Source organism: Lepidochelys olivacea (assembly GCF_965140295.1).
Source record: "Lepidochelys olivacea isolate rLepOli2 genome assembly, chromosome: 13".
Classification (NCBI taxonomy): Eukaryota; Metazoa; Chordata; order Testudines; family Cheloniidae; genus Lepidochelys; species Lepidochelys olivacea.
The window spans coordinates 41826-47930 of record NC_140423.1 but is presented as its reverse complement, the minus strand read 5'-3'; positions in this window follow the sequence as shown (position 1 = coordinate 47930).

Below are 6105 nucleotides of genomic sequence, written 5' to 3'. Positions count from 1 at the left end.
TCTAAAGTCACTATAGTTATGCAAGACAGGAGGAAAAGCCAGGGTAGTGGAATCTACAAGTTACTTCTTCAGAGGGATCTGACTTAGTGATAAAGGAGTTCCAGGTTTCAGGTATAGTGATGTATCACTTCTAGGGATGAGGAGGAGTAATTTTTGAGTCAGTAAGAATTAATATCTTTTTCCCTATATGTCCCATAGGCAATTATATAACTTATAGGTCTTTTTTCCTGCTGTATGCTCAAAGCAGAGCTTCCAGCTCCTCAGAACTAGGGACTTGACTTCTCTCATGTATGAATCACTGGAGCCTGTTGAATTATGTTTTTCCCTCATGTTCAAAGTAGACTGTTTTGCTAGTGGTCACCAATCCCCTTTACTGCCACATATCCCTGGAGAGTAAAGTTCTCATATGGTAATAAACACCTACCCGAAAGAGAATCACATTTTTAAAAGGGTGGTCTCCTTTTTTCAGGCACAAATTACACACATATTTTCCACTTGAATTGTGGGTTCACAACTTGGTATTTACCCTTCGCCCGAATTTACCTCTGGGCACAAATCAGATAGCTAGAGGGTCAAATATTCTGACTTGCACCAGTAGTTCATTTCATAACACAAAAATACAGGCAGAAATTTTATGGGCACAAATCACCACATGCTGGAGTCTGTTTGTTTAACACACAAACACACACAGAGAGATTTGTTGTTATGGGGTAATTCATGAATGTTGGGATATGCCCTCTGGGCTGTGGTATGGTCTCATGGGACCATTGGTCTGTTGTTGCTGAATTTTTTTTAACTTTTTTTTTTTTTAGGGGAAAGGGTATCAAATCACTTATGTTGAGAGACTGCTGCAAATGAAGTTCTGTATGGACATTGCAAGCAGAATTAAAACAAGGCAGGTGAAAGTTTCAGCTTCACAGTGGCCTCTCCCTATTTTGTTAGTGCTTGAAGTTGAGCTGCATAACATAATTTTGTTTTTAATTTTCTATCTTTAAAACCAGCAAGGCATGAAAGAAGAGTTCAGTATGTGTACATTCTGAATAAATTGACTTAACATTATTCCTTATAGGAAGATTGTTTCCACGCCAAATGTTGATTCAGCAATGTGTCTTAGCTGTGACTTGCAAACTTACATTATGTCGAAATGCCAGGTCAAATATTTTTAAATTCCTAAGTGCTGTGACACACGCACACATAGACCTGATGGATTTCCTACACAGCTCTATGTCAAGCTCTATGTCTTTGGAAACAGAGCCTTGATTTGTAACAAGCAATTTAATGTTTTGCATAGGAAGACAGGAACGGCAATACTGGGTCAGACCAGTAAGTCATCTAGTCAAGAATTCTGTCTCTGACAGTACCAGCTGTTTCGGAGGAAACTGCATGAACCCTTATAGTCACATTTTGAAACAAGCAGTCCATAGGGGAAGGTTCTTCCTATCCCTGTCATTTAGGAGCTTACCACCTGAAGCAGGAAATTAATAACCCTTCTCCTTTATGTAAATGCCTCCTCCTTTTTTAATCCTCTAAATTAATCAGCTTATGCTATTTTGTGACAATGAGTTTCACAAGCTGTGTTGTGTAAAAATAATTGTCTTTTATTTCTGAACTTGTCTTTAATTGAACATCCCTTTGTTCTTGTGTTATGAGTAAAGGTTAATACGTGCCCAAAACTTTCCTGTACCAATCAGTATTTTATTTCTTTAATATCACCTTTTAATTGTTTCCTCCCTAAAGTAAATAATTCTAATGTTTTCTGTCTCTTTTCATACCGAAGTCTGTCCTTGGTCATATTTGTCACCCCCATTTCAGAGACTCTTTATTTCTGCTGTATCTTTTTTGAGATTTGAGGGTGGGGAATGAATAAAAAATGAAGGTACCAAACCAGAGATAAAACTGATGACATTATACTGATTTCAGTATTTTTTCCTCTTCTATTTCTTATGAATACTAGCATTTTGATCAAAGCTGCACACTAAGCAGAAAGTGCATGTGCCTCTCCTTCCCTTTTATCAATGTTCTTACATGGTAGATTTTGGTTTGTCTTTTTTTGCTCCTCATGATCAGCAAGATGTGTTTGTATTGCTTGTTCTTGGAACAATAATGTACAAGTAATTTGAACATAAGTATTTAGGAGGAAGCTGGGGCAGCAGTTGGAGCAACATGGTGACAAAGAAAACTTTGAATTAATCGCTTAGTAATGAAAACAACTTCAGTTGGTGGTGGAAATCCATTCCATTACAACAAAGTATATTAATAACTTGTTTGTTTTAAAGTCAACATTCTAATAACCTGTGCATGAAGAGGTCCAAAAATCTACTTATGTTTGAACTGTGGACTTCATAGAGCATTGTGTTTAAAGGCAGGGCTGGCTGAACTCATCAGTGTGTGTTTCTTTTCTTTTTTTCTTGTCCCCCGCTTTCTTCCTCCCCCCCCCCCAGGCATTTTCAAGGCATCTTCTGGCCATTAAAGAAGACTTATATTGGCCTTCTGAAACTCTCCAAAGAACAAAGAAACAAACCCCCAACTTGTGTGGATTAATCACAAATATTTTCATTCATGACTCTCAAAAGGCCTTTCAACTATGAAATGGTGACAACCACCTCTATAATAAATTATGCATGAGTATGAATACACTGTTTCAATTTCCTGTGTTGAAATCAGCTAATTGTCTAGCACAGCAATTCTCAAACTGTGGGTTGGGCCCCCAAAGTAGGTTGTGACTCTGTTTTAATGGGTCGCCAGTGCTGGTGTTAACTTGCTGGGGCTCAGGGCCAAAGCCCAAGCCCCACTACCCTGGACCAAAACCCCAGGGCTTCAGCCCTGGGTGGCAGGGCTCAAGCTTAGGCTCCCCTCCCTATGCCCGGAGCGAGCACAGGTTTTGCCCTCCCCCCCACTCTTGGGGTCACAGTGTAATTTTTGTTGTCAGAAGGGGGTCACGGTGCAATGAAGTTTGAGAACCCCTGGTCTAGCGTAAGGGTGGCATTTTTAGGGTTGTGGTCACTGTTTTCAGTGTGAAAATTGTCCTAAGAATTTTAAGCAGCTCTTTTGGCTGGAATTGAAGCATGTTTGTCCCTCTGTCTATCTAGCCTTTGGCACAGAGCAGTAATTTTCTTCTTTCAATATGTGACCATCCAAACTTGAACGCTAAAATTGGGAGTTATTTAATAAGCATTTATTAGATGTCCAAAAAAGCCATGATTCCATGATGAAGAAAGAGAACAACTTGGGCTAAAAGCTCAGCTTGGTTCAGTGGCAATGTGAAAGCAACAATTAGAAATATAAAGCAACATATAACAATAGAGAAAAAGGGGAAAGAAGCAGAGTGATGTGCTTTTATCCCTTAAGGATGACAAAGTGCTTTCCCATCCATTTAGTAACCAGTGAGGATGTTAAAGAACATCTATTGGGGTAAACATTTTCAAATTAGCAATTCTGAATAACTTGCACTCAGCAAAAGCTGGGTAAGGTGATCTCTAGCCCACTGATGTTCATTTTTTAAAAACTTGGAATAACAGGGAAATTCTAGGATACTGGAAGAATCCTAATGTTGTGGCAATATTAAAAAAGGGCAAGCAGAATGACCAGGGTTACTATAGGTTGATACGCCTGACATCAGTCCTGGGCAAAAGAATTAAAAAGTTGCTATGGGATTCAATTAATACAGAATTAAAGGACAGTAATATAACTAATGCCAGTCTGTATGGTTTTTATGGAAAATAGGTCTTATAAAGAAAACTGATTTCATTCTTTAAAAAGATTACAAGTTTGGATAATAAAGGTAACTGTTCAGATGTAATGGACTTCTCTAAAATGTTTGGTTTAGTACCTCATGACATTCTGATTTAAAAAATTAGCATTATACAGTATCGCTAAAAGCACACATTAAATGGATTAAGAATTGGCTGACAGACCTCAAAAGGTAGTTGTCAAGGGGAATCGTCATCCAAACAGGTATTTCTAGCAGGGATCTGCATGGATCAGTACTAGGCCTGAGGATGAAAATGTTGATTAGTAGTGATCTAGAAGTAAATATAAAATCACTGCTGATAACATTTGCGGATGACAGAAATATTGGTAAAGTGGTAAATAATGATACGCACAGGGAAATCGTACAAAGAGATCTGAATTGCTTGGTAAACAAAATGCATTTGAATACAGCCAAATGTAGTGTTCTTCATCTCGGAGCAAGGAATGTAGGCCATACCTACAGAATGGGGATCAGTATCCTGGAAAGCAGTGACTCTGAATAGAATATAGAGGTCATAGTCATAGTGGCCAGGCAACTCAACATGAGCTTCCAGTGTGATGCTGTGGCAAAAAGGAATATCACAATCTTTGGATGTATAAACGGGGCAGTGAATAGGAGTAGAAAGGTACATAGTGTTGGTGAGACTGATACTCTGTACATAGGTTTCAGAGTAACAGCCGTGTTAGTCTGTATTCGCAAAAAGAAAAGGAGGACTTGTGGCACCTTAGAGACTAACCAATTTATTAGAGCATAAGCTTTCGTGAGCTACAGCTCACTTCCTCAGATGCATATCGTGGAAACTGCAGCAGGCTTTATATATACACAGAGAATATGAAACAATACCTATTCCCACCCCACTGTCCTGCTGGTAATAGCTTATCTAAAGTGATTTCCAGCACAAATCCAGGTTTTCTCACCCTCCACCCCCCCACACAAATTCACTCTCCTGCTGGTGATAGCCCATCCAAAGTGACAACTCTTTACACAATGTGCATGACAATCAAGCTGGGCTATTTCCTGCATAAATCCAGGTTCTCACATCCCCCCCACCCCCATACACACACAAACTCACTCTCCTGCTGGTAATAGCTCATCCAAACTGACCACTCTTCAAGTTAAAATCCAAGTTAAACCAGAACATCTGTGGGGGGGGGGTAGGAAAAAACAAGAGGAAACAGGCTACCTTGCATAATGACTTAGCCACTCCAAGTCTCTATTTAAGCCTAAATTAATAGTATCCAATTTGCAAATGAATTCCAATTCAGCAGTTTCTCGCTGGAGTCTGGATTTGAAGTTTTTTTGTTTTAAGATAGCGACCTTCATGTCTGTGATTGCGTGACCAGAGAGATTGAAGTGTTCTCCGACTGGTTTATGAATGTTATAATTCTTGACATCTGATTTGTGTCCATTTATTCTTTTACGTAGAGACTGTCCAGTTTGACCAATGTACATGGCAGAGGGGCATTGCTGGCACATGATGGCATATATCACATTGGTGGATGTGCAGGTGAACGAGCCTCTGATAGTGTGGCTGATGTTATTAGGCCCTGTGATGGTGTCCCCTGAATAGATATGTGGGCACAGTTGGCAACGGGCTTTGTTGCAAGGATAAGTTCCTGGGTTAGTGGTTCTGTTGTGTGGTATGTGGTTGTTGGTGAGTATTTGCTTCAGGTTGCGGGGCTGTCTGTAGGCAAGGACTGGCCTGTCTCCCAAGATTTGTGAGAGTGTTGGGTCATCCTTTAGGATAGGTTGTAGATCCTTAATAATGCGTTGGAGGGGTTTTAGTTGGGGGCTGAAGGTGACGGCTAGTGGCGTTCTGTTATTTTCTTTGTTAGGCCTGTCCTGTAGTAGGTAACTTCTGGGAACTCTTCTGGCTCTATCAATCTGTGTTGGTGAGACTGATACTAAAATACTTCATCTAGTTCTGGTGTCTATATTTTAAAAAGGATGTTGAAATATTGGAGCAGATGTAGAAAAGAACCACAAAAATTATTCGAGAGCAGGAGAAAATGCCTTACAATGACAGATTTAAGAAGCACACCTGTTTACACTATCAAACAGAGAGGTGACTTGTTTACAGTGTATAATACCTTCACAGGGAGAAAATACCAGATACTAATGGTCTCTTTAGTCTATCTTAGAAATGGATAACTAGAACCAATGTCTTGAAGCTGAAGCCAGATACATTCTAATTGGAAATAAGAAACACATTTTAACTGGGAGGGTGATTAACCATTGGAACTAACTCCCAAGGGAAGTGGTCAGGGCCAGGTTTACACCTTATGCACCCTTAGGCACAGCATCTTCAGCATCCCCCCTGCCTATAGCTGACTGTGTTGCACACAGTTTTAGAG